The following is a 20,522-nucleotide window of genomic DNA, read 5'->3' as shown; positions in this document are numbered from 1 at the left end:
TACATTTATTCAATGCTAGTAATAACAACCTAACTAATCCTAATTGTCTAATAAACTAACTACATCTTGTTATTATATAATATTCTCCTGCAACCATACATACAGTAATTATGATGCAACTGCTTTATTCATGGCTGATGCATTCATTATCTGACGCATTATCCTTAGCAAATTTTCCATTTGGAAAGTATTAGTTATAAACTGCTTATTACTAAACATAAATAACAACTAATAAACTGCTTTTTTAATTCTTCTTTCTTGAAGTTGAATATTAAGTAGCTGGTTAGGAAAATTAGCAAACGTGGTTTTTTTTTTTTTTAAATGTAAATCACCTAAAGTCCACATGGCACCAGCTTCAAGAGACCAAATCTAAGGTTCACTTAATATAATAATGTCAATGCTCTAATACCATGAAGAATGTATTTCATTGAATGATCAGATACAAAATCATCTCTGTCCAAGTGTATATATACACATTTATTCAATACTAGTAATAACAACCTAACTAATCCTAACTGTCTAACAAACTAACTACATCTTGTTATTATATAATATTCTCCTACAACCATACATACGGTAATTATGATGCCACTGCTTTATTCATGGCTGATGCATTCATTATCTGATAATAACTAAACATAAATAATAACTAATATAAACTAACTAAATAATATCCATTTGGAAAGTATTAGTTATAAACTGCTTATTACTAAACATAAATAATAACTAATAAACTGCTTTTTTAATTCTTCTTTCTTGAAGTTGAATATTAAGTAGTTGGTTAGGAAAATTAGCAAACGTGGATCTCAATAGAATTAATGAACAAAATTAACAAAAATGGATTAAAGCTTCTAAATAGAATTAATGCTCGAGAGATGTTAATGGTTGAGGGAAACTACCACAGAAGTATAAATTAACGGAGAGGATCTCAATCTACCATTTAGATATTTGAAATGGGAAACATAAAATAAAATTTAAAAAAAGAAAGCATTTTATAACAAAAATCTTGTAATTTACTTTTAGAGCAGGGAGGGAATTAGTGGCATGCAATACTTGGTTTCCAATTTTTTGGCTCATGTCTTATACAATGTATCTGTCAACTCTTAATTCAGAAATCAACAATTATTTTAACGCATTGTGATAGGAAGAGAAAGAGAAGAGAAGAGAGTTTGCCTCATGTCTTACTAAAAACAGACAACATTCAAAAATTAATTGCTGGACTACATGAAAAATGAAAAAACGTGAGTAGATATAGCGATCCCGGTTTCCCTTTCTTTAATTGTTGTATCCGAACTTAGGTTCCGTGGAGTTGGTTGTTGTGTATATCTTGTTTACGTCCTTTACTCTTTGTATTTGAGTCTTAGGTTGTGTCGGGCAGGTTTGAAACAGGTTGGTTGAGCTTAGAAACCAAAACGAGTTGCCCAGATTTTAGCCTTCACGCTCGAGCGGAGCTTTTGACGCTCAAGTGGGCCATTTTGTTTGCTTCTCCGCTCGAGCGGGGGTTTTGGCGCTCGAGCAGAAAAATCCATCTCCCAGTATTTCCTCTGCAGTGTTCGACACTCGAGCGGGCGTTTTGACGCTCGAGCGTGAGTTTGTGTGTGACGCTCGAGCAGGGAGTTAGACGCTCGAGCGAGGACCTGGTTCTGCAAACACTGCTGGAAATTCAGGTTTTAGAGGCGTTTAAAAAACGCCGCAAAAGGTCTTAAAAACGCCGTTAAATCTTTTTGTGACGTTTAACACCAAACGTCGAAGATGCGGCCGTCGCTATTACTCTGTCACGCTTTATAAACGTCGCTATATGGCAAAAACGCCGCTAAAAGTTCTACTAACGGTAACATGACGTCACCATGCTATTTAGTGACGTTTCTAAAACGCCGTCGTATCTCTGATGCTATTTAATGACATTTTTAGAAACGCCGTGATAGCCCCTTTTTTTTCCTTTTTTTAATTGTGCTAATTTTAGGTTATTGAACCAAAAAAGACCTATAATAAAACTCAAAAATAACACTAACATGAAATAATAACTCCCATTCACATAGTAAAATCTTATCAAATGATAGTCCACATTTATTGTGCAAAAAAAAAAAAAAAACATTCACACAAATCGTTTGAATTACATTAAGTCGACACAAAATTGGATGCCCTTCTATTCCAGTGTTTGGTCCTGAGGAGTTGAGAGGTTTAAGCATCCTTTTTTTTTTCTCCTTTTTTATATTGGGGGGGGGGGGGTGGGGTCAATAAATTTAAAAGACAATGGTAGTCAATTGTATTTGAAAGTGAAGTTGCACAATAACATCCTTCAACAGCAGTTCAAAATTTACCCTAGGTGCCTCAAGGAACGACCATCAACTTGAGTAAGCTGTCTCTCTATTGAAATGCCGCAAAGCAACAAGAAGAGGGTCATCATCATAATGATAGTTTCTCACAGCCTGCCAAATTAATTGAGCATGAAGGTTGCAACATTAAAACTAAGAACATATACATTGAGATGGCAAAGAGAATTTACATCAGTCACAACTCGTATTCATTCCGGAGGTTTTTACCTCGACTTTTCAACTAAAGGTGCTCTCTGCATTGAAGATAATGCCTTCGTATAACGTTGAAGAGAGACAAGGGTACAAAGCTGGAATGCAGGGAAGGAAACAACATCAGAATATTTTGCAGAAGCATAGAAGGGTGCTGGGAGAAAGTAAACCAGAAACAGGAGGGGAGGAGACATGGCTCAAACACTATCAAATTTTGCGTACCTCCAGCGGAAGATAGTTAGGCCGTTCTGGTTTTCCAACATCAATGCATGGCATGTACTCTGAATTAGTAAGTTCAATGTTACGGTGCTTGGTGAAATACTCATACACAGTAATCTCCAGAGTCTACCCTCCATCATGTCCACCATCACCATTATTCACTTTCAAAGGAAAACTAGGAGACACAATAAAACATCAGAAGTGCTCAACTGGAATATATCAATAGGAGGAGTTCCTTACAGTTTACAAGCACATACAATTGCTGATTGCAAGGCTTTTCACTCAAGCCTGTGATCTTAAATTCCGAGTTTCTGTGCCTTGTCTTAACCCTCATATTTTTTAGCATTCTCTTAGCCTGCCCATTCAAAAAATTACAATTTCAATACACAGAACATAACCAAACACAAATGAAAAATAAGACGCAGTTAACATTTTACTACCTTTGCCCAGTCAATATTACGAGGGTCCCATGCATTCTGGTTGGCTAGCAGAAAATCAATCACAGGTCCAAGTGTTAAGATCATGTTGTAGATATATCTATACAAAGAATTGTAAGCAGCATTGACAATGAGCAACTAACAGCTAAAGTGCAACCCCTGACTGCCAAAAAAATAAAAAAATAAAAACAACGGAGTGGAGTTATACCCATATTCAGGGATAAACCACCATGAGTAGGACGGAAGCTAGAATGGAACCCCCGACAGCCAGTTACGCCTCCCCCTATAGCAGTGAAATTCCTCGAGTCATCATGAAAGAATGACTGCCTAATCAAAAGCCAACCCCTAGCTTTCAGCAGCAATAATTTCAATTAGTCAAAGATAGCAGCCTCATTGGGGTCGCAAAAACTAAGAAACATAAACAAAAAGTGAAATTCTAAAAATACCTGTTAGCTGCTTGCTGCCTCAATATAATGTCAAGCACTCTCAATGTGTCTTGAATATTTTCAGGCTCAGATCCTTGGAGTACAAGAGAAATGGACTTCATGGGTATTTTTGCAGCATAACTGAGTTCTACCTTGAAAGTTTTGACTGAAAGGAACGCTTTGACCTTTTACCAGACTCACTAAGGCTCCCACCATGAGGACTCCCACTACCACAACCAGATAAGGAAGAATGCAACATAAGTATTGGAATTTTGAACAACACATTCTAATCTACAAACAAAATATAAGAAAGAAGAAAAATTTAATAATACAAATAAATGACATACCGTTTTGCACATAAATCTTTGCTAGATAAGCCTTTTATTGGTTTTGAGATCACTAACACCCTTTTTCAAATGGGAAAACTTAAAGCTCCCGAGCCTGATGGTTTCATTGTTGGTTTCTATCATAAGTTTTGGAAGATTGTGAGGGGAAAGGTCACTGAGGCTGTTCTTAGCTTTTTAAACTCTGGTTTTCTTTCAAAGGAATTTAATCATACTTTTATATGCCTCATTCCTAAAAAGAAACATCCACTGTCAGTCAATGATTATAGGCCAATTAATCTTTGTAATGTGATTTATAAACTTGGAGCGAAAGTGTTAGCCAATCGCTTGACTCAGAATAACGATTTTGAGGTTGAATTGGTGGCTACATGAATCAAACACGTCACACAAAATGAGCCGGCAAAGTACACCAATAGAAAGAAGGAAATTAAGAAAAATTAGCACAACAGAAAACATTCTTGGATAACAAAACTCTTCACCAATTGCAATTAAGCACAAGAAATATCCAATGCAAGCAAAGGTTGAAGATATGATATTAATCTCTGCAAGAAATCAATCATTTTTCTCAATGACAGGGGTTATCAAACAGTAACAGAAACTTACAGAGCTTTCCACATGACCCCAGTTTTGATCTTCACCAAAAAATTCAGCTTCAACTTCTTGTTTTATTTTCGGTATAGCCTCGGGGATGTTACCAACCTATGAAAAAATACACAGCATAAGTAGTCACCATGAGTGATTTAGCAACACAAACGTAGGATAAAGAATTTGCAACATAAGATCATTGCAAACAGTGTTGGTCATGAAGACAGATCAAACATACATCTACATCTGCCAAAGTAAAGTCATTTCACCATGATTTAGACCATCGTTAAAATAACTAAAAAGTGACAACAGAAGCGATTATTCAACGTACATAAACAGACATTAACCAGCGGCAACTCCCATTAATCAAAGGAAGTGATCACTAATATGCTTTTACATGCACCCCCGAAAAGGGAAAAGATGTAGCATGTTTCCATAAGCAAGCCAATAAAACAAATAAACTAATCAAAATATAGAAGTGAAACAGGAAGAAATGAAAGGAAGGGATGTAAGAGATGACAATATAAAAAATTACAGCAAGGATTCCACTACATCAGCATTAACTAGGTGTGTATCTCCTACAACTCCCAACGAACAGGATAAGTGCAAGGATAAAGAAGTCCTGGATGCTATGGAAATATTTACAAGTAAATAAACAAAAGACAACATTCATGAAAGAAAGGAGGAGGTTTGCAAGGAATATGGTAACATGGTAATGGTATCTTATAAGCAAGAGAACAATGTAAGAATGACCCCAGGGTCCGATTTATCGGCGCTTTCTTCAGTTGGTTCATCGGCACTTGAATCAGCATCACACAACTCTTTCATTTCCACATCATCTCCAGTTCCATTGGTTGAACATATAGGTTCAGTCTGAGGTGGAAATGAATCTGCAGCAGCAGGAACGACTTCACAAGCAGGCGAATTACTCTTTCCTTTTTCAAAATATGGCCCTGTTGTTGAGCTATTACTACATTCTGTTTCAGGGCCTGACTTCACTGTTGTTGCCTCTGGACCAGACTTGTGTTTGTCTCCCTGCAGTGTTGACAGCAAATTGGGTCCTGCAATTTCAGTTGGCATTTCCGAGTGTGAATCTGCTTTTTGTATCTGAGGTTCTATACTAGAAGAATCCTGCTGAACTGGAGAGAGGATTCTGTTTATATCTTGATAGATGGTCTCTAGTGGAAGGAGATTCTTCTTCAACTTGAACCAAATTGGATTCATTGTGAGATCCAATTTGTTGTTTGCCAACTTTTTCTCCCTGTTCTTGTAGTTGCCAGCATTCAGCACCTGCTGGTTTGTTTGCTAAAAATGCCTCCATCGATTCATTGGCATTTTGTCCAAGTACTTTGCACATCTACATTTAAGAAACAATCTTTAGTGATGACATATCATTTCCTGAATAATATTTCTTCTCATAGACATCAAAATCAGGTAAGATATATGATTTGATTCTGTAATAAATGGGATTTTACCTCATTATAAAGCTGAGCCATTTCCAAACGATCTGGTTTATTGTCACAAGCAACAGCTGAAACTTCTTCTGGAGCTGCACAAAAGGAAAAGGTCGCACCATATTAGCTTCCTAAATGAGCCCGAGTTCTTTTGACATCTTATTTTGCTCTGAAGCAACTAGACATATCGAGTATTGAAAAACCACTGGTTGTCTACATTCAAACTAAACACAAACTCGCCAAAACAAACATATTCCACCTTCCAACCTTAAAACACAACCTGACCAAAAACCAAGAACCTCATAAATGCAACAATACCTCCTGTAGACACCTGATTCATGTTCTAGAGTTGGTCATATATTTTTCAGGATTTGCCAGCACCTTTGCAATTACAATCACCATATATCAGCCAATACCAAATATGGCAATACATGTGTCTAAGTTTGATATAAGTTGATATTTTGGTAATACTAGAAGAGTGAAGCCCTTAGAGCAACACATGTATGTTCTGTTACAAATCAAAGATGTACTACTAGCATTGCATATAGAAAATTTTACAGCTTGTATCAGTGAACAAAGAAATTGTGAGCTGATACAAATTGAAAACTGCAGAGGTGGGAGGTAGAATGCAGTACAATCTAGATTGCGACAACAGAAAAGAAAACGAAACAATATAAATGTGATGCTAAGATACTAGAAATATAAAACAACCTCATCGGAAAAAAGAACACCATTTGCTTTCTTTATAGCTTCTGCCCTGTAAAAGACAAAGTAGCAAAAAAGATGACATCATATAGATTGCATGTAAAGTTTCAGCCCAAGTAAATGGATTAAGCCAAGTATTGCAGTTTTAGCCAGAAAAGTCACTCACATGTCTCCTCCTTCACAATAACCAATAATGATGCATACATAGCAGCCCTGAGAGCCAAGACAATGAAATTGTGAATTGTAACATCCAAAAAATGACAAACCATATGCAACTATTCTGAAGTGAATAGAAAAATTATTAAGAGAGCACAACTAGCTTAATTAGCTTAAGAGAGCACAACTATTCTGAAGACAGCACAACTAGCTTAATTAGCTTAATGAGCTTAAGAGAGCACAACTATTCTGAAGTGAATAGAAAAATAAATAAAAGAGGAAAGTCACTGTAACAGTTTTAATTCATGACATTGCTTAATTAGCTTCTCAAAACTTTCATAATCTATGTGAGCAGAGGAAAACACATGTTGGATTTAGAGAACTACACAAAATAATATATATATATATATATATATATGTATAGAGAGAGAGAGAGAGAGAGAAGTATCCATAAATGATGGCATTTAATTAGTAAAGTTTCATAATTTTAAAACCAATGATCAACTGGGTTAAACAATGAAGCATATGAAAGCAATATCAGCATGACAGGAAGGAAGGAACAAAAACAAATAGAATAGACATTCAGGTAGCCTATTAGACCATCAGAAAACAAAGGATGAAAGAAAATACCAATGTCAATTGAATAACATCAATAATACGAGATATAACATCTACTGACCTTCTCTACCCAAGAATCTTTATACTCCACAATAAACGGATTCCTCATTTTGGCAATAAGCTCCATCTACGTAGCGCAAGAAAAACGAAAATATTAGTCTGTACTCTACTCTAGTAATCTGACAATGTCCCAGATAAACACCACAGCAAAAGTTCAGCATGTAGCAAAACCAGCTAAAGTATAAATGTCTACATGCTAATTAATGATAAGTATGTGCAATTGTGTGCATAGCACTTAAATGCTCTTCATTTGACATTTGAAGATCCTCACCAAATTTGGATGTCCTCCAGCCGATCCAACACCAACCTCCTCCTCTATAAGGACCCATGTTCCAGGCAATCCCTGAAGAAATACAACTACAGCAGCGAAACATCTATGGCGGGCACCGAAACACCAAATTACATCTATATATGTAATTTTAGATATTAAAATGAGACAGATCACATACTTTGCTGTTACAGCCCTAGGTCAGATCTCTCTCTTTGTATTTCTTAAAATCTAGAGATGATGATACCAGGTTTGAGTGCCCCAATTTAAATGATACCTATTTTCTACATGTTTTGTTTAATTGTATCTTCAATTTTTTTATTATTTGTTTGTTTCCCTTCCTTTTATGAAAAAAGAAATACTAATGTTAAATTTTCAATTAATGGATAAATTATTCAACTATTGCTGAAGATAATGGTTTACAGCAGTGATTTAATTTTTTCTGTTTAATCATTTTCCCTGTATATATTCAGTGTTCTGCTTATATTTTTGGAAGTCCTTTGATTTTTGGATCTGCAAAGGTTTTAAAAATATACCCAGCTGAAAAGTAGAGGGAGGGTAGTATAGGAGCTTTCTGTGGTTGACAAAACAAAAAGGTCCAAAGTTCGAGGTCAAAGGCTAAAATAAAACAGCATACTCAATTCAGTTGGTTGTTCTGTAAGTTTCACAAGAAAACAAAAAGAAAAAGAATAAGAAAATTGTGGCATGTTGGGGGGTGGGTGGGTTGTATTTGATTCTTTAATTCCTTTGACTCATGATGCTCATCACCATTCCAACAATAACAATAAAGTCAAATAATGCTCTCCATCATAATAATCGATGAAATGCAAAATCAATTGGTATCTCTTGATGACTGCTGCACCCTACATGATTGCCCAATTTGCTCTATGACAGTGCACACTTCAAAGTTTTTTTTAGATAAATTAGGTAGGTAGAAGGGGCGCATTATACCTTTCTGTGGTTTGTTCCCTTGATTCTGATGTGTTGTTATCAAGAATATAAGGAAATTCTAGAAACTGCAAGAAAGGTTCCTACTATATCCTGCAAGATAGCAAAAATGAATTATAACATATATTTTCCTAAGCATTTGATTCTTACACTGAAAGTAGTATGATACCAGTTAAAACATAATGACTCTGAATATCCACAGCATTGTTTCTCAAGCTACCATGGTAGTAAGATTCCGGTAAGATATTATGCAAGGTGAAAAAAAACAAATATCAAACAATACAAGATATTTTGAATTCATTTAGATACAACATCTGCAGACACAACACCAATTTCGTAGAAATAATTTCAAAAGCAAAATTTAAATGTAAATCTATAAGCACTCTGATTTGTGGAATTATAGACTGAGCAGTTAACCATAAAAACCATCACTTAATAGAGCATAGCAAGATGAGATGGCATGTTAGATTTTCTTAATCGGTGCAGTAAGTGCATGACCATGGTTCGATCCCAAGTTGCTGACAAGCTTGCAGAGACTTTAAACCACCTTTAACAAGATTTTCTTTATAAGTAACTTAGGAAGCTATTTATGTCAAGTAAAATAGAGCAAATAGTCCTAATATATTCAGGCAAGAAATGAGCAACTAAAATGAGTGGGAGCCATGAGAGTGAAAGTTCAAAGTCAGTATCAACAGCCAAAAATCAGGATGAACTCTGCCAAAAACCTTCATAATTTTTCCGTCACTGCCGATCAACGATTGGATCATTCGTGAGCCTGAAAACAAAATAAGGATGATTATTCAATCAATACATAGAGATACATATATAAATTCATATATATACTTGTATAGAGAGATTTTTAGGAGAAAAAAATTATTCAAAAAAAAGTACAGATAATGTGTACGTAGAGAATGAGATTGTGCGAGAGAGACAGAGATCCAGAGAGATCGAGAGAGAGAGGGAGACAGAGACAGATCGAGAGAGAGAAGAATCGACGAAACTGAGATTGGATTGAAATCGAAATCGAAATCGATTTCGAAACTGAGTAGGTGATGCAGATGCAGATGGTGATGGTGATGGCGGTGGCGGTGGAGCTTTGAAATCAAAATCATTCTGAGATTGGATCGATCGAATGATGAATCACCGAGCTGAAGAAGGTTGAATCAAGTTGAAGGAACTGAAGGGCTTAGAGAGAGAGAGAGAGAGAGAGAGAGAGAGAGAGTGAGATTTGAGGGATCGGTTTCTTTGAGACTCTAGGGTTTCTCAGATTCAAATAAGTTGTGAGAGATTTGAGGGCTTGAAGACAGAGAGGGAGAAACAGTGTAACACATTCGAAGGCGCTTTTTAAACGACTTCATTACTTATACGGTACCGTTTTAATAAAAACAAAATGTGACGTTTATAAAATGTCATTAAATATTACAAATAGTGGCGTTTAAAAAAACGCCGTTAAATGAACGCCGTTAAAACATATATTTCCTGTAGTGAAAAGTTCTGGGAGCGTGTATCCGGCGCTCAAGCGGCGGTTTGGACGCTCGAGCGGGAGTCTGTGAGTGACGCTCGAGTGAGGGTTTCCACGCTCGAGCGGGGCAACGAGTATATCACTCTGAGTTTTAGCTTTTTGGATCACTTTTTCAACACTCTTTCTCTCTCTTACTTTCCCAAACACAGATTTGAGAGCTCCTCTCTCTAAAACCTTACCTTCTCTCTAGGGATTGATCTAGTAGGAGTTGTTTCCTCACCTTTGGTCTTTACAAAAAGTGTGTTGATCGTCGGGGGCTATATTTTGATCCGAAAACTTCGGGATTTGGAGCATCTTCAATTTCTTCATCTTCTTCCCTTGAGCTCCGAATTTGAGGTAGGGATTCCTGCTCACTCTTATGGGTTTTGACCTAGATCTTGAGCTTGTTGTCTAAATGGTTGATTTTGGGACTTAGGGTTTCAAAAGTTATAAAAGGAGGTTTTGTTATTTTGATTCTTAAATATGTATTTTGGGTTTCAAAATGATGTTATTGTTGTTGATAGTTAATATTTGAACCATTGGGTTAATATTGAGAGACGGGAAGGAAGCCCTAATTTGTATATAAATTAATTGGTATAATTAATTTGGGAAAGTTACGGATTTGTGAAATTGAGTTGATTATAATGATAGTGGTTCATTATAAGATGGAATAATGGAGTCGGATTAATAAATCGTTCACTTTTGAAAATGTGGAGATTTTATCTGTTGGTGCTTTTATTATCTGTTTAGAAATAATTGCTTTGGGCTACCGGTGGAGAGTAGTTATGATTGTTGTAGACAATGCATGATGATTAGGCAAACTAAAACTAATCAATTGGATGTGTCATAGAGTATGACGGTTGACAGAATACATTAACTGTATGTATTGATTGATTATGTGTATGACCTATGTGTATATACGTTGTGTGTGTGGGAGGAGATAGGGGATGTACTCCACGGTTTAAGGGAAGATATGGGATGGACCTCTAAACCGAATATTGTTTGGGAGGAGATAGGGGATGGACTCCACTGATATAGCTCATATGCTTGTCAGTTAATGTATTGATATAGCTCGTATGCTTATCTATGGAAGTGTTGATATAGCTCATATGCTTATCTGTTGAAGTGTGGATACAGCTTGTATGCTTATCTGTTGAGATGTTGATATAGCTTATATGCTTATCTATCGAAGTGTTGATATAGCTAGTACGGTTATCTATTGTGAAATGGGAAATGTTTAAATATGAGTCACTATCTCCTGTAAATTGTTGGCCAAGTTCTGAGCCGTTGTTGTGAATTGTGAATTTGATAAGAAATGGAAAATGAAATGAAACGTGGACACGGTGGTCATGTAATGAAAGTGGTGTATGAATTGGTTTATGTGAGTCAAACATTTATCAATTGCTAATGTCTTAGTTACTGCTCATATTGTGTTTAGCATATCTCTACTGGGCGTTGGCTCACCTTATATGGGACATCATTTTCAGGTACAGGTAGCATGCCGCCTCCAAGGACATAGCTTGGATGGTTATGGGAGTTGAAGACTCTTTTTTGATTATTTTATTTGTATTACATGTATATCAAGCTAAGGGCTTATTTTGTATAGAGTTAGTACTCTTCTTTTGTAACCAAGTGTTGACTTGGAAAGCTGTAAGCCCGTAGGGCATTTGCTTTTGTTGTTAACATGTAATATTGTTGTAAGAACTACTCTGATGAATAGAAAGGTGTTGATTTCTCTTATATCATTGCATGTCTAAAATGATGGGTTTATGTATTATTTTGAGGGCGTTACAGTAGAAGTAATTTTAAAAACATTTATGAGAAAAAAAATTCACCTGTTGTTTTTAAAGCATTCAAATCTTCTTAACAAGCCTAAAAGAAACAAATGTAGAAGCCACACAAGCATACTCATCAAGCAACCACAGCGAATTTTCGAATCAGGAAAAATAAAAAGCTACTGACAACACATTAATAACAAGCATACCAATCAAACAACCTAGCATAAATAGTCTTTGCCAAAGCATCTCGACTTGCAACAGCAGCATTACAATCCAAAGCTTTAACAATAATCCCATTACGAGTTTGAATTGAATGTGTGCACAGAGTAGATAGTAATAGATTTACATCACACCTAAGCAAAAACGCAATCTAGTCAACTGGGTTTATCATGAGCCAACAACCTCCAATAAATGGAAAAGCAAAGATTGCATCATCAACAAAGAAACAAACACAAAATGCTCAGCAGCTAAGTCAGTCAGGCTCAGGCTCAATTAGTTCGCATCACACTAATATTGATATTCTTTTTTATACTACAAATCCCAAGTAAATGAAGCATTTATTATTCAAGCACCCAAGGCTCCATAAATACAAGAATAGTCAATTAGATTATCAAAGATATAATTAAAGATACAGTAATAAATGCAATTCAGTCAACTGAGATTATCAAAAGACAACAACACGGGAAGTTGCATCGTCAACAAGAAAACCAAACTATAAAAGCTCAACAGCTAACTAAGTCGGGTTCAATTAACTTACATCCGATTGAAAGCTACACATTCATTTTGATACTCCAAGTCCCAATTAAATGATGCATTTCTTATTCAAGCATCCAAGGCTCTACAAAATACAAGAAGAGTACTTTAGACCAACATAATTTAAGATGTAATAACTCTCAACACCTACTGCATTAACACTTTTTAACCCTTTATGCACATAATAGGAGAAGAAAAATAAATCCACATCAATTAAATGTCGATGACTTGATAGTTTTAAGCATAGGACTTGTTTAGGAACTATACATACTTAGAAACTTTGATTGATTATGGATTCAGTTATTTCTTATTTATTGTTACAACTAATTACGCCATTCTAGTCTTTCTAGAATGGTAAAATGCTCTATTAATTAAAAGTTAAAATGTTTTTAAATATTCTATTATGAAAGAGTTTCTAAGTTGTCAAAGCTTCCTATTTAAATATTTTCACCCGAAGCTAAGTAGTTAAAACAGCTAATATCCAAGTTAGTCAAACATTTTGTTCCACAACAATAGTGCAGTATAAGAAAACTAATCCAAGTCTCAACAATGTTTGAAGTTCATTTATGACAGAGGAAAATAAAATAAAGTATAAAATTTCAATAAATTTGATAATATAATAATTTTATTAAAGAAGCAGAAGAAAAAAGAAGATTAATGTTACAATAGCAGCATAAACTAGGTTTGATGATGTAACAAACAATGGGAAATCACATATAATTTATAAAGCATTACCTTTAACTCTGGCAACCCAATAACACATGCACATTCAACTACCACAGCCCCAACACGTTCTAGTTGATAACAATTCCAAGCACATTAGTTGTTGACTAGGGAATTAAGGAAAGCGTTGAAATACACATACTGAACTGAGAAAGAAAAATCATGAAAGAAGCCCTAGAAGTTACCTAAAAGCCTTATGGCTGCAGATAGTGTCCCCCCTGTCGCCACTAAATAATCAATGACCAAACACGTTCCCCAGGTTGAACAACCCCAAGGTGCATCTCTAAACAATCAGTACCATACTCGAGCTCATAGTCTTCGGAGATAACTTCCCCTATATATTGCAAAAAATTGACATTTTCACTTCAGATTTTATCAGGAAAAATTTAATTGTAGAAGGCAAGAACTGATAACAGTAACTAAATTCCAAACGCCACAATGAAGTTGAATGGTTATTGACAAAGAAGAATGAGAAAAGTTAAGACAGTTATCAAGAAGCATGCTGCTACCAAACTTCAGCCACATATAGGTACCTAAATACTAAATCCAATAAGGGCTTGTGTGGGCATACCATGGAAGTTGAATTGCGATGTTCAAATGTCTTTAGCACAAATGACAACCTAAAAAGTTCTTGCTCTCTCCCATGCATATAAATTCTTTCTGTTTCACTGACTGCTCAACCAACTTGGTTGTACTCTAGGATGTTCTTCCACAACCTCTTAGAACGATGCCAGCGGTTAAATTGCCAAGCTCATCAAGGTAACAACACTTGACGTTTCAATTTCAATGAACAAAAAATTAAAGTCTAAAAGCATGCCTAGCATAGGTGCCTAAATTCAAAGTCCACCAAGAGCTTGTGTGGATATCACGTTGAAGATGAATTGTATCTTTTTTGTCTCTTGCTGTGAACTTTCATTGTTGGGTTGGTTACAATCTCAAGTTTGGTATATTAGTGCAATTTGTTGCTGCTACAGTAATTTATCAACAAAATTCCCAAGGATATGATAGGTGTTTAAGACTATTAAGTTTTACTACAAACAAATAAATTTCATTTAATGACCTCTAATATTTAATTCATTGACTTCAAATATTGCAAAACAAATTCAATAAGGCCATAAATACATACAACATGATTTTTAAAAATAAACTTAAATAAAATAAAAAAAACTAACACAACCTTATCATTGAACTTTTTGCCATTGTCCAATTAATGAGTTGTCATCAAGAAATACAAATTGTCCAAACACATGCAATCAAATGGAATGCTGAACAATTACAAGATTTTATTGGCCATTCAAAATTATCAAAAAATAAAAAGAAATACTTTAGTAAACATAGTGGTTACAAATGAACCTATCTTTCAACTCTTACTAATATAAACTGTAGTATAACCCATCTCTCCTCACGAAAATCTGAAAAACACAGTTGAAAAATCTAAAAGGCACAGCAAGTCCTAGTCCTCCTAGATGGCATAATTAACAAAGCATTCATATATGATATGATATACGTAAATGAATTTTACCAACAAAAACAGCCCTCAATGACTTCTAGAAAAAGAAAATCTAAACTAGATCAGAATAATCAAGCATCTAATCAAAAACTGGGACAAAATTAGTGAATTGGTTGAATAAAACAAAAGAAAATTGTATACACCATGTGGAATAGATTTAAGCATGAGTGGAGGATTTTCCCTTAACTACGAGTGTGAGGAATAGAAAAGAACATGTTCAACAAAAATAAACGATTGCATGAAATAGAAAGAACCATATTCAGAGTAATAGGAGATACCACTACGATGCTTAAAACTATTGAATAATAGGAGATACCTCTTAATGGCCACATAGACAGGAGCAGGGCACGAAAAAGAGCTATGGAACAACTGCTGGCACTGTAGATTCAAACAGATTCAAACACTTGGTGACCATGTTCCAATTGTTTCTGATAAATTTGTCACTTGAGCATAGAATCAAATAATCAAATAGTTAACAATCCACATATCAAACAAACAATCACCTAAACCAATGATCCAAATTCAGAGTTTATCATCACTACCCATTCCAGAGTTTGGCCACACAATCCACATATCAAACACATTCAATACACAACAAAAACACACAGAGAAAGTTAAAAATCAAAATGGGTACTCACTAGAACAGCCTTATGGGCAGAGACGGGAATGGGGTTAGACGCGGGTTTACCGGAATCGTCATCGGAAGCGACTAAAACGATGTCAGAGAAGCAAGGAGTAGAGCGATGGTGAAAATCATCAAAGGGAGTCCAGAATCTGAGGAAGGAGACTTTGGAGTTGAGATCTTCGATCTTGGCTCAGAGTTGTTCTGGATCTTGGCTCCGAATCAGTGTTCATGAACTCATCATGGATCTCAGGTGACGGTGACCAAAAGGAGTAGGAATCGATGCTCTGGTTCCCGGCGACCGCGAGGGAAGGGAGAGGAGCACCGGAGAGATAGAGAGACACTGAAGAGAGAGAGAGAGAGAGACAGAGGCGTTAGTAAAATTTTGGAAACCAAATATATATATATATTACACCATTAGCGACTAAATTTTTTAGTCACCAATTACTTTTATAAATCCCTCAAATGTAAATTAGAAATGTCTCCCTCCAATTTTTTATTTTTTGGCGACAAAACTAATTTTTGGTCACTGAAAATATGTTTTGGCGACTAAACTTTTGGTCGCCAAAGATAGTTTTTTTTTTTTTTTTTAATTTTACATTTGGCGACTAAATATTTTAGTAGCCAATACCTAATATATGGCGACTAAACTAATTTTTGGTCACTGAAAATATGTTTTGGCGACTAAACTTTTGGTCGCCAAAGATAAAAAATAAATTTTTAATTTTACATTCAGCAACTAAATATTTTAGTAGCCAAAACTCAATATACGGCGACTAATATTTTTTTTTGTCACCAATTCTAGTATTTTTAGTCGTCAATAATGAATATATCCCGACTAAAAAAATTTAGTAGCTAAATATTATATTTTTGGCGACCAAAAAAAAGTTTTAGTTGCCAATTCCAAAACTTTTGGAGACTAAATTTGTTTTAGTCGACAATTTTAGTCGCCAAAAGTGTATTTTGTTGTAGCGTAAGGAGGATCCTCGAAAATGATGCCAGTGGGAAAGATGCCAGCTAGAGATAATGGGCTGGGGTAAAAGTAGGATTAGGGTTAGGGTTAAAGCTTGTGTTTGGAAGGATATGGATGAGGTTAAATTAAGAATTTCATATTAGGGTAAAATTGTAATGAAAATAAATTAAAGGGATGGGGGTTCAAAGAAGGAATGTAAAGGCATTTAGTAACATTCTACAAATATTGTGCTTTCTTTTGGTTTAACATTATGTTTTCCCGCCAAGATTTGTTAGATCTTGTTAGTTTACATGTTGTACAAAGTACGACAAAATAATTGTCATTTAGAGAAGCATTGCTCACGAGTCCTACGGTGAAGCTGGCCATCGTATACCTGAGAAAAGGGGACTGTCAATCGAATCTCATCTACAGGCTCTGTGGCAAGAGTCGGAAAGTATGCGTACACCCATAGCTGCAGGGAGAATGCAGAGGTATGTAATCAACACAGTATAAACAGATGCAGAAAGTGCAAAGTAGAAAGCTCACAATATGAACAGATGCAAAAAGTTCAAAACAGAAAGCACATGTGTTGAACGAATGTAAAGCAAGAAACGCTGAGCAGAAAATGTAAAGTGTAAAAACGGAGCTGAGAAATATACCTCCCAGGCTCGCTAGTAGCCTCTAACCAAGTTCCCTCACAGATGGGAGGCAAAACTCATATATCCGTATAACGTGGTGAGGCCGGCGCCACCCCAATCATAAAACTGAACTTAAGGATGGGTCATCAAGGCACCCAGCAAATACAAGCCCACGGTGTTCCGCATGTTTGAAAATAAGGTCGTATTGAAGATGAACATCAGGAAGCCCCTAGCATACTGCTCTATCTCCTCTATCGTCTTGAGCTCAGTTCCCCTGAACCATTCCTCAAACCAGGTGTATCGCACCATGCTCGTCCGATATATAGGTGGATGTGCCCCAAGCAGCTCGAGCCAGGCTGCCTCTCACTTTTCCATATCTAGGTCAAGAGGGATCGGATCACCCCCTACTCCTAAGCCAGTGATCATGGCAAAGTCGTAAGGAGTCATCGTCATCTCCCCTGTGGTAGAAAAGTGAAAGGAGTTGGAGGTGTCCCACCACCTCTCCACCAGTGCTCCTAAGAGAGGACGGCTCGCGGTAACCCGAGTCAAGCTGGAGCAGCAGTGGCCGAAGCCTGCTTTGTCAACAATGTCACGAACTCCAACTGGGAGCTCGTCATAGCAATCTCAAGCAATCGTCGCACCATAGACCTTAAAGGCGCGAGACTCACCTTGCGGTAGTGCATGAGATGTAATCAGATCAAGGCAGTGTATGAGACACAATCAGATGGAAGTAATGCAAGAAATGCGAACAATTAAGGGAAAAAATGCATATAAACAAAGTTCGTACCTCAATGGCAATGACCGATAAATGAGACTCTAGCTCCCCCAACAGGAGGTCCTTTGGCTTGTCATTAGCGAAATCAGTAAAACATCTGATGCCGCCGATAGTGGGCAATATGTGTGTCTGAGGATGATACCTCGTTAGATCAAAAGGTCATACACTCAGTGGTAACGGCTCTGGCTTGGCCTCTAGCTCAGCCTCGATGTTCGCCTCGAAGTCTACTGGGGGAAGCTCAGGAGGAGCCCCATCATGAGAAAAATCGTCCGCTATCTGAAAATAGGTGCGAGATGGGTGAAAAGTGAAGAAAAGTGAAGAAAATGGGTAAACTTGGAAAAAGTCAAAGCTAGGAAAAGTGCACAGAACTTGAGAGAAACTCGAGGAGAATGAGCCTAGAATGGCGGAAATGAGGAAAGAAGCATTGAAATCAAATTCCAATCGGTTCAAAGCGTAGAGAACTATAAGGATTTAGCAAATAAAGTTTGTGTGGGGCGTTAGAAAACGCGTAAAAGGCTCAGATCTAGAGAGGGAAAGCACCTAGAGAGAAAGAGAGAAAGTATTTTTGGTGAAGCGGGTGTGAGGAATTGAGCCCTAGTGGCTTGTATTTAAAGGCCCGTGCATGGAAAGACAGCTTTGCCCCGAGCTGCCATCGATGGCCGGCAAGGCACCATCGATGGTTGGCAAGGCACACCAGTGGCCGGCAGGTGGCGGCGGCCCCTTCTTGTGGCCGGCGGGTTTCCAAGGGTCTCCTTTGTGTCCCTAGTTCTGTTTTGTGTCCTTGGATTTCAAAAATTGAAGGGATTGTTCATTATTGAGTTCAGAATGCCTCTATGGAAGCTTAGAACTGCATTTCTAGTGCACGATGTTCGTTACTCATTAACATAAGCAAGGTGTATCCTTTTTAACATATTGCAACTTTTTCGAGAGGTAAATCAGAAGTTGTTCTTGAATTGGTTTTGATGAATATGCTTTTATTATTGCATAGAATATGTGTTTCTTTGTTGTTGCATGGAACGTGCATTCCACATATACTGTCGCATAGAACATGCTCTTACTCTAGCTACATAGAATGTGCTTCCGCTCTTGCATTATGCATAGAACATGCTTATTGCTTTCGCTCTTGAATCATGCATGGAATATATGCATTTGCCTTTGAATCATGCATAGAAGATGCTCCCGTTACTAATCATGCATAGAATATGCTCTCAAATTGTTTGGTTCGCACAGAACATGCCATTATATCTCAGTTGTTGTCTTGCATAAAATATATGTTCCTATTCGTTACACATGCATAGTGTCACGCCCCAAACTCGCCCCTAAAAGTTCGGGCATGACCTAAGCAGAAACAGACACTTAACCTGATATACATAACATATGGGGCTTGAACGGAAGCATTTAACAATATAAATTAACATAAATAAAAGAACCATATCCATTGATCGACCACTATCATGCCAGGATCACAAACAGAACATAAGGCAAACAAACATACAGTGGCATGCACTTGAGAATTTAGCTATGGACATATACATATACGTACCCAACCCTTATAATTGGGCGTAACAAAAACAATAAGAAGCAAAAGGATTATATACACTACAACCTTAGACAAACAATCAGGATACAAAACCAAAAGCTTAGGCAAACTCCCTAAAAGATTGCCTTCACTTAAGTGCCTGGACACTCCGGGGTTGAAAAAAGAGGAACGGATGCCACGGGTTTTGACTGACCTCCAGATGGAGTGCCTACAGAATAAACATAACACAGGGTGAGTCAAGTTCAGTGAATAGTGGTACGTAAACAATTTAATGATTAACTTGAATTATAATGTACAAACATAAGTGCAGAGAACACATAGTTAACTTGATCTTGTAATTATTTCCAGAATGGTCTTAGGCTTAAACTTTAAACATAATGGCTTGAAACGTAACATCTTGAAGCATAATGGCTGTAAGCCCTTGAATAGAGTGGCGTAAAGCCCTTGAACGTTGTGGCGCGAAGCCCTTAAACATAGCGGCATCAAGCCCTTGGATAATTTGGCGTTAAGCCCTTGAACATACTGGTATGAATTCAAGAGGTGTCTCACGCGGATTCTAGAGGTGACTCACAACGTAGCACTTAGTTCCGCGTAGCACTTTGCTTCATATCAAAACAACTTATACAGAATGGCCATAGGCCTTTTAACTTTCACATGTGTATGGATTCAAGAGGTGGCTCATACGAATTCTAGAGGTGGCTTGCCTTGTAGCACTTAGTTTCGTACAGCACTTTGTTTCATATTAGAAATACAGAATGGCCTCTGGCCCAGATTGGCTTTAAGCCTAGTTCATGTATATATGGACTCAAGAGGTGGCTCGCACGGATTCTAGAGGTGACTCGCATTGCAGCACTTAGTTCCGCACAGCACTTTGTTCCATACCCGAAATAGGTCGTGAAGACCGAATAATTCATATTATGTCAGTGCATAACATAAACAGAACGGATAAACAGAAACAAGGTCATACATGTTCTTAATTATGCTTG

At 36.7% G+C, this 20,522-nt stretch overlaps 1 long non-coding RNA gene across 1 annotated transcript; it reads right to left on the bottom strand.

The window, feature by feature from the left end:
• Nucleotides 1-6,562: 6,562 nt before the first annotated feature.
• LOC145803411 (uncharacterized) lies at nt 6,563-7,937 on the bottom strand. Its single transcript, XR_014345519.1, has 4 exons — nt 7,800-7,937; nt 7,530-7,595; nt 6,861-6,907; nt 6,563-6,746 (listed from the first exon to the last, which is right to left on the bottom strand). It is a non-coding gene; the product is annotated as an uncharacterized LOC145803411 (long non-coding RNA).
• Between the last annotated feature and the right edge of the window lie 12,585 nt (nt 7,938-20,522).

This window comes from Camellia sinensis, chromosome 12 (assembly GCF_055761805.1).
Source record: "Camellia sinensis isolate YWXY chromosome 12, ASM5576180v1, whole genome shotgun sequence".
Lineage (NCBI taxonomy): Eukaryota > Viridiplantae > Streptophyta > Magnoliopsida > Ericales > Theaceae > Camellia > Camellia sinensis.
Note: the sequence above shows the minus strand (reverse complement) of the source record. Positions and strands in the feature narration are given on the sequence as shown.